Consider the following 9,974-nt stretch of genomic DNA (forward strand, 5'->3'; position numbering starts at 1 on the left):
AGTCCAACAGAGGGGAAATGTACATTGTTACAGCAGAAAAGAGCCAAAGACAGCTTAATGTTACCTAAGAAGCATGCATAAGAGTATTAAAGATTAAAAAAAATGATAATAAAAAATAGTTACACATCATTATTATTGTTTGTTTCATTTCTAACAAGTTCAATAAATTGACTAATACAAAAAAATATTGCAAAACATCCCTGTAACCCTGTAAAAAGCATTGTTTCGGGTGTGAAAATTACAATATATCTCTAACTGTATATCTGCATGTGTGATTGTGTATGGGAGATGTTGCATAATGGCACTTGTAGATGGTAATTCAGGCCTCTTGTCTATAAATAGCCTCTGCGACACTTAGGCCGTCTCTATCAAAACTCAAGCTCCATCTAACAGTCAGCGGAGGATGACCAGCAGCAGGTCCGCCATGATGTGATTACTCTGAGACGTTTCACTGTTATTTTGTTGTTACAATGACAGAGAGGAGGGAGAGGAAGCTGGATATTTGTAAACTGAACATTAGAGCCTGACATTTATCCAAAAATACAGTAAAGAGGACACTTTAAGCTCATGTTCAGGTGTATGTAGAGTCTCTACTTTAAAGAGTCCTCTCCTGCTGATGTTCAGGTGTATATCAGAATGTAGTGTCTCTACTTTAAAGAGTCCTCTCCTGCTGATGTTCAGGTGTATGTAGAGTCTCTACTTTAAAGAGTCCTCTCCTGCTGATGTTCAGGTGTATATCAGAATGTAGTGTCTCTACTTTAAATAGTCCTCCCCTGCTGATGTTCAGGTGTATATCAGTATGTAGTGTCTCTACTTTAAAGAGTCCTCTCCAGCTGATGTTCAGGTGTATATCAGTATAGTGTCTCTACTTTAAAGAGTCCTCTCCTGCTGATGTTCAGGTGTTTATCAGTATGTAGTGTCTCTACTTTAAAGAGTCCTCTCCTGCTGATGTTCAGGTATATATCAGTATGTAGTGTCTCTACTTTAAAGAGTCCTCTCCTGCTGACGTTCAGGTGTATATCAGTAGTGTCTCTACTTTAAAGAGTCCTCTCCTGCTGACGTTCAGGTGTATATCAGTATGTAGTGTCTCTACTTTAAAGAGTCCTCTCCTGCTGACGTTCAGGTGTATATCAGTATGTAGTGTCTCTACTTTAAAGAGTCCTCTCCTGCTGACGTTCAGGTGTATAGAAAAACACCACAGGAAAGGGAATTCCCCAAAAAGCATAATAGAGCCACTTTAATATCCCGAATATGTTATACTTGCGTCAAGCTCTGTTTTGCTGTTAAAAAAAAGGATGTGTAATAATAAAAATAAATGATTTTGTTAAAGGATGCCGCCATGAAATGTAGAAAGCAGCTCTCTCTCCAATGTACAACATAACGAGTGCACTGCTAAAAAAAAGGAGGCAATTTGAGATGTCGATTGAAAAGGAAACATAATGATAGAGGGGGGGAAAAACACATTAAATGAAAAACAATAATTGCAAAAGATTGGAAACGTTTTTTATTTGGATTTTAATCAAATGACCATCTCTTCCCTCTTACAGTAAAACACCGTGTGCTGCATCATCCTCTCCAATCTGGACCATAAATCACAATACGACACGTCTGCCTCTGAATTACGGCCTCCGGTACAAAACCGGGATAAATTACACAGCCTTGGATATGCATGCATATAATTATGAGAGATAATTCAAGATGTTCCCTCTGCGGAGACACATCAATTGTGTTATATGAGATCACAAGAAGAAGAGGAAAGAAGGGATTGTGTTGCACTCGTTATTTTGTTTCTCATTTATTGCATATATATGTGCTTTAGGGTTAGTATTTAAGTAAATGTGTGTTACTGTAAGACCTCAGACCTGTATGTAAAATAAACCTATGATAGTAATGTTGGTATGCAGGCAATGAGAGAGAAACGGTGCTTTAACCTATTTGAATAGTATCATTTGATGTTTGTAGTCGTTCAATTTAGAATTCAGGCTTTAATAGATGAATTAGTCCATGCTGTTAAGAAGAGCTGATGAACCTGCAGATTTTGCCTTTTGGGTTTAACAGTGAAGAAAAGTCAGATTAAAACCATAAATTGCCCTAATAATGAAACTTCTTGTCATTTTAGAGCAATTGATAAACTTGTAGTTATGTGTTAACCCTACTACACGTTATTATTGTACTTTTGCTAAAGCAATAAAACATGTTGTCACAGGGATTGTGCATCAATGGCACTTAGGTCTGGACACGGCGTTGCTCTGCAGGGACTCGCTGACAGGAAGTCCTGCTGCCTAATGAACTGGATTAAGACATTTTAAAGGATCTTTTGCTCCGGGAACCAGCACAAGTCCATCATCCCTCACCGACCACAAGATCAATGACATCTGGCATCGCTTAGCAGGCCTGGCTGCTTCGAATGGATACAGGAAGGCCCAATCCCAAATCACCCCCTACACCCTACCCCTACACACTCCCCCTCCGTTTGCGCGTTCGCGCGGAGGGTCCGCCATATTAAGTGCTATTCCAAAGCAACGAGTGTGGAGCGGTGTGGAGGGGGAGTGGGCTATCAAGCCCTCAAACAGCGAGTCTGCATCGGTGCTGACCTGAGTCCGGTCTCTACCTGACCGGAGTCACGCTGTGTGTGTCCGTCAGGAAACACGCTGTTTACAAGTAGTTCCAGCAAACATCCACTGATAAACTGCGATGTTAACAACCTCATGATAACCTCATATGTTTTAACTTAGGATCATACCTGTGTTTAGTCTAGAAAAAGGTAAATGTGTGCATTTTATTATAAAGTTGTGTATATTTACAGACTGTAGCAAAAACTAAGAAGCTTATAAACATCAGGTTTAAAACTAAAAGAGCTTTACAAAAAACACAATTAAAGATGTTTGGAGTTTTATTTGAGTTATTAATTTACATTTTTTGTCAAAGAGATGCTGATTTGAAACCGTTGTTACATACAGTTACGGCATTTCCTGTTTCCTGCGGAGAGAGGGGAGGCCGTCCCAAAGCTTGCTGCTGTATTTATACCCTTAACCCTTAATGGAGGGAACTTCATTCAGCTGCGAGTGTGGCTACAGACGGAGTTCACTCCGTCACGGAGGGGTAGGGTCGAGGGGGTGATTTGGGATTGGGCCGAAGTAAAGGGGTTTCCTTCATACATGTCGAGAACTGGATCTGGATATAATGTGTTAGGAAAAGAGAGCTGCAGTAATAAGTCTTAAAAACAGGAGATAAGTCGGCATTCTACAACTCCCTGTTCCCTTTTCTAGAACTAAATGGCTTTTTGAAGAATAACATTAGCCGCCTTTAGCTTAGCGGTGGTGATGTGAAGTCATGTGACCGTGCTGTAGTTCCTTATATTCCAATATTAGCCACATTTAGCTTAGCGGTGGTGACGTGAAGTCATGTGACCGTGCTGTAGTTCCTTTATAGCCCAACATTAGCCTCCTTTAGCTTAGCGGTGGTGACGTGAACTCATGTGACCGTGCTGTAGTTCCTTTATAGCGAAACATTAGCCATCTTTAACTTAGCGGTGGTGATGTGAAGTCATGTGACCGTGCTGTAATTCCTTTATAGCCCAACATTAGCCGCCTTTAGCTTAGCGGTGGTGACGTGAAGTCATGTGACCGTGCTGTAGTTCCTTTATAGCCCAACATTAGCCACCTTTAGCTTAGCGGTGGTGATGTGAAGTCATGTGACCGTGCTGTAGTTTCTTTATAGCCCAACATTAGCTGCCTTTAGCTTAGCGATGGTTACGTGAAGTCATGTGACCGAGCTGTAGTTCCTTTATAGCCCAACATTAGCTGCCTTTAGCTTAGCGGTGGTTACGTGAAGTCATGTGACCGAGCTGTAGTTCCTTTATAGCCCAACATTAGCCACCTTTAGCTTAGCGGTGGTGAAGTGAAGTCATGAGAAATGAGCGAAAACCGAAAAAATAAGCAGCATCTGGCTGCATTTCAATGATATTGGAGAAAGCAAAGCTGAGTGCAGGATTTGTAAAATGAAAATAACCTTCAGAGCAGGTTTTTTTTGGTAACCACTCAGGATTTATTGTCAGAGGGTGGGGGAAGTTCAGATCTTGTACTTGAGTAAAAGTATCAGAGTGTAGGAATACGCAGTTACAATAAAAAGTCCTGCATTCAAAATGTTACAAGTAAAAGTACAAAAGTATTATCATCAAAATATAGTTAAAGTACCACCTGCAGAGGGATCTAGATGCAGGTGTTCTTTTCCCCATAGAGACACCTCGCTGCACATTATCCCTTGCATAAAGATAGATTGTGGGTCCCTTATAACATGTTGTACACAGTGGAAATAAACATTCTGGTCACCTCAACATCAGGGATCTTATACATTAAACTCCTTCTGAATCAAACTGTCACGGTAGCCTTACCTTACTGATCCCTCTCACGTTACTTTACCAGCAGAGAGAAAATGGATTATTAAATTATTAATGTGACTAATAAAGAGCAATTTGATTATTAAATATTATTCTGTTGATCGATGTCATTACATTTGGTGAAAAGCACATAATGACTTGTTTAAGACTCGTTTTGTCAAAGTTTAGGACTTGGACTTGACTTGAACTTGACCATCCTGACTTGAGACTTGACTCGGACTTGCAAAACAATGACTTGGTCCCACCTCTGGATTTCACATCATTCATCCACATCTGTAAAGTAACTAAAGGTATTAAATACATGTAGTGGAGTAGAAGTACACAATTTACCTATGAACTGTAGTGGAGTAAAAGTACACAGTAGCAAAACATTTAAATACTCCAGTAAAGTACAAGTACCTCAACATTTTACTCAAGTACAGTACAATATGTTAACATAATATATATATTTCATTTATTTCACATTTAAATAAAGCAATTAATTCGGTTAACAATTTGTTAGTTTTTTCCTTTAAAAAATAACAAAAAGTAAAAACAAGAATACCGTTAAAGTACCGGATCGATAAGCAGTATCGATAAGACTAGTAGTACCGTAGAAAACCTTAACGATACCCATCCCTAGATATTACACAAGTAAAGTGTTAAGAGAGTGAAATGTTGCTTTACGAATTTCAACACTTGATGCCGTCACCTTGATTCTAACGTCCGAAACCTGTATTTGCCTGAATTGGTTTAAAGAGAGAAAACATTGCCTAAAAGTTGACTAAAATGTAATTTTTCATCGACTAAAAGTAGACTAAAACATTGTGAGTTTTCGTTGACTAAAACTAGACTAAAACTATGAAGGATAGAAATGACTAAAATGTGACTAAAACTAATAACCATTTTTGTCTAAAGACTAAATCAAAAACAGCTGCCAAAATTGTGCTGTAGTTCCTTTATAGCCCAACATTAGCCGCCTTTAGCTTAGCGGTGGAGACGTGAAGTAATTTGACCGTGCTGTAGTTCCTTTGTGTTGAAAATAAGGGAGTGATGATGGGAAATGAGGAAGAGTGAGAGCACCATTACATCGTTTTTGAGGTATGGTTGTTCAAATTTCAATATGCGGACGAAGCTCAAAGGATAAATGCATTAAGTGAAAGAGACTGGCCTGGATTAATAGCTCACGCCAGGCCGTGGTATATGCTCAGGGGCGTGGTTCGCGTCGGGCCGAACCACGCCCCTGAGCTGTGATATAATGAGCATATATCACGGCCTGAAGTGAGCTATTGCTTTTATAAAACGGTTACCAAGTGTGGCAATATGAAAGAAAAATACACACTCTAATTTAAATAGTTTTTATTAGTAAATAATGATGTTCAAAATAAAATAGTCCCTCCGTTGCCTTCTGCACGAAACATAGTGCGAGGTGGTTGCTATGCAACAACACTAACAGCTAGCGAACATATTAGACAGAGAGCGTTGATCCATTATTTGGCTATTTATTTACATTCATTTGTATGTTGGCGTTTATTGTGCAGCCACTGAAAACCTGTCCAGCATCAGCAGCATGCTTACGAGGTCACTTGTATAGGTTGAGGTTGTTCTAGGCTGTTGCTTGGCGTGGCGAGAATATTGCTCCACTTTCTCCGGTCCCCGAGATTCGGCTTCCAGCAGCTCTGGAGAGAGCTTTCGCACCTGTGGCCACTAACGCTCATCATCTCTCTGCTTTGTTTCAAGACCCCATCAGAAAGCTTTTGAATGATGGTGCTTCTCCAGTTGGTCTGCCTGCTCTTCACGTAGCTCTGCATGTCGTCGTTTATGTGCTTTTTCTTCTGGAGATAGGCACTCCTCCTCAATCCACTCCTCCATAGTGAGACCCCCCCGGAGGTCGAAGTTAATCTTAAATGTTTCCATCTTATGCTTTATAAGTTTGTTTCGTAACGGAAGAAATGTAAATATATTTATAAAACTGACAAGTCAAATCAAGCAATCTGATTGGTCGATAGTGTTTTTGCGGACCTCTTTGATTACAGATTTGAAAACATCGTTGCTTGCTTTAAAAGTAGCACAATTCATGATGTCAAACCTTGGAAAGTATCTAGATATCCCTGCCCTAATGCCAAAGGAACTGCACACTGAATATGGTTTGCCGTTTGATGTCTATGTCTGGACCGCTGCGTAAAAAGGAGGGTTTCTGCCCCGTTACTTCTCCGCTGCTTTCCGCAGTTTGCTTTTTAGCCCAACGGTATACTGTTTTTCTCAGACGCGGAGGGATACTGACTTGTTGTGAAAAGTAACTTACAATTCTACCCGTGGTATACGCTCAGTATATCACGGCTAAGAACCAATCAGATTGCTTGATTTGACTTGTCCGTTTTATAAAGTTGAATTATATAATGTGTGAGTTCAAGAGCAAAAGAAAGTAGCTTTTTTCAATCAGTTTTTAGTTTAATCTGTATTATCTCATTGACTCAAAATACCAGATTTATATATATATATATAACTCATTTGTGAACATTGTGTTTTATTTTTTAAACATTAAGCATCCGTTAATAAACTAATTAAAAATGACTTGCAAGTGTCTATTAAACACGGTACCGTAAAAAGCAGTTGACTTTGAGCAACCACTCCTTTTTTTCTATAACAGGCCCAATTAAGCTTTGGTCCTTTGGTATACTGATTTAAATCCACAATATCATCAAATACAGACTTAGCGACGGTATGTTTTAGCCCTGGTTGCCCTTGTCTCTGTTTGCTGTGACATTTCCAGCGTTGCAGCGTTCAGGAAGATGCAACAGGTGCTGATGGGTAACGGGCCGTTTTACCCCCGCTGCTCTGTTGCTATGACAATTTCATGCTTTTTGTCCTTTGTGGCTAATCAGCAGGAAGCAGAGCCTCTTCCTCTGTGTGTGTGTGTGTGTGTGTGTGTGTGTGTGTGTGTGTGTGGTGTGTGTGTGGTGTGTGTGTGTGTGTGTGTGTGTGTGTGTGTGTGTGTGTGTGGTGTTGTGGTGTGTGTGTGTGTGTGTGTGTGTGTGTGTGTGTGTGTGTGTGTGTGTGTGTGTGTGTTTAACTAGAGATTCATTAGTATGAAAGGTTTGTAGGGGATGGTTTCCAAGGTGCCATATGTTACAGTGTCTTTGAACAAAATGTGGAGGGTTTGCCCTTTCCTGTAGAGTGTTCTATATGTTTTAATGCAAGTAAATGGTCTGCAACGGCTAAAATCCCTGTGGTAGTTACACCTGAACATCAGCAGGAGGGGACTCTTTAAAGTAGAGACACTACATACTGATATACACCTGAACATCAGCAGGAGGGGACTCTTTAAAGTAGAGACACTACATACTGATATACACCAGAACATCAGCAGGAGGGGACTCTTTAAAGTAGAGACACTACATACTGATATACACCTGAACATCAGCAGGAGAGGACTCTTTAAAGTAGAGACACTACATACTGATATACACCTGAACATCAGCAGGAGGGGACTCTTTAAAGTAGAGACACTACATACTGATATACACCTGAACATCAGCAGGAGGGGACTCTTTAAAGTAGAGACACTACATACTGATATACACCTGAACATCAGCAGGAGAGGACTCTTTAAAGTAGAGACACTATATACTGAAATACACCTGAACATCAGCAGGAGGGGACTCTTTAAAGTAGAGACACTACATACTGATATACACCTGAACATCAGCAGGAGAGGACTCTTTAAAGTAGAGACACTACATACTGATATACACCTGAACATCAGCAGGAGAGGACTCTTTAAAGTAGAGACACTACATACTGATATACACCTGAACATCAGCAGGAGAGGACTCTTTAAAGTAGAGACACTACATACTGATATACACCTGAACATCAGCAGGAGAGGACTCTTTAAAGTAGGGACACTATACTGATATACACCTGAACATCAGCAGGAGAGGACTCTTTAAAGTAGAGACACTACATACTGATATACACCTGAACATCAGCAGGAGAGGACTCTTTAAAGTAGAGACACTACATACTGATATACACCTGAACATCAGCAGGAGGGGACTCTTTAAGTAGAGACACTACATACTGATATACACCATAACATCAGCAGGAGGGGACTCTTTAAGTAGTAGACACCTACATACTGATATACACCTGAACATCAGCAGGAGAGGACTCTTTAAAGTAGAGACACTATACATACTGATATACACTGAACATCAGCAGGAGGGGGACTCTTTAAAGTAGAGACACTACATACTGATATACACCTGAACATCAGCAGGAGGGGACTCTTTACAAGTAGAGACAACTACATACTGATATACACCGAACATCAGCAGGAGAGGACTCTTTAAAGTAGAGACACCTATATACTGAAATACACCTGAAACATCAGCAGGATGGGACTCTTTAAAAGTAGAGACCACTACATACTGATATACAACCTAACATCAGCAGGAGAGGACTCTTTAAAGTAGAGACACTACATACTGGATATACACCTGAACATCAGCAGGAGGGGGACTCTTAAAGTAGAGACACTACATACTGATATACACCTGAACATCAGCAGGAGGGGACTCTTTAAAGTAGAGACACTACATACTGATATACACCTGAACATCAGCAGGAGAGGACGCGTTAAAGTAGAGACACTACATACTGGATAGAACACCTGAACATCAGCAGAGGGGACTCTTTAAGTAGAGACACTACATACTGATATACACCTGAACATCAGCAGGAGGGGACTCTTGTAAAGTAGATACACTACATACTGATATACACCCTGAACATCAGCAGGAGAGGACTCTTTAAAGTAGGATACACTACATACTGATATACACCTGAACATCAGCATGAGAGGACTCTTTAAAAGTAGAGAACACATACATACTGATATACACCTGAACATCAGCAGGAGGGGACTCTTTAAAGTAGAGACACTACATACTGATATACACCTGAACATCAGCAGGAGGGGACTCTTTAAAACCATTCTGTTTGTCTCTGACAATTTTCATGGAGCTCCTCTTGGTTCCACCATCACTCCATGTTTCTAAGAGCATGAAAAGCTTCCTGAGTGAGACAGGTGGATCTCAGAGGAAACAATGGCTGCAGCTCCTCATTGTTCCTTCTCTTTATTGGGACCTGCCTCCCACTGATTGGCAGCTCAGACTCTATCAGGACTCACAGCAGCTCCTATTGTCTCGCTGCAGAAATAAAACAATGAGTAACGATGGTATTGTTTCCGCTGAGGAACATCTTCTCTTCTCTTTCTGCATAATGTTTTGCAGAAACACATCTCAATCCTGAGAGGAAACAAGAGGTTCTCTTTACCTCGGCAAGAAATCAAATGTTTTTATACTTGAAATCTTCCAAGTTTTGTTGAGCTTCTGTTGTAGCAAAATAAAAGGGTTTGCATGGTGTTATTAAACCTTGTTTACCCACTGCCTATACCCCCGTTTAAACACACGGACACACACACTAACCCCTAACCACCACACCATGTATACATCACTTCAGGGACATTACATTGACTTACATGCATTTCCAGGAGACTTATCCTAACCTTAACCATAACCAACACATGCCT

The 9,974-nt window shown here is 40.4% G+C and overlaps 1 protein-coding gene across 1 annotated transcript in view; it reads right to left on the reverse strand.

Moving 5' to 3' along the window:
* The window catches only part of LOC117550270 (receptor-type tyrosine-protein phosphatase N2-like), an 86,694-nt gene that overhangs the window by 59,137 nt on the left and 17,583 nt on the right, over positions 1 to 9,974 (reverse strand). The gene's annotated exons all lie outside the window — the stretch shown is intronic.

Source organism: Gymnodraco acuticeps, unplaced genomic scaffold (genome assembly GCF_902827175.1).
Source record: "Gymnodraco acuticeps unplaced genomic scaffold, fGymAcu1.1, whole genome shotgun sequence".
Taxonomy (NCBI): Eukaryota; Metazoa; Chordata; class Actinopteri; order Perciformes; family Bathydraconidae; genus Gymnodraco; species Gymnodraco acuticeps.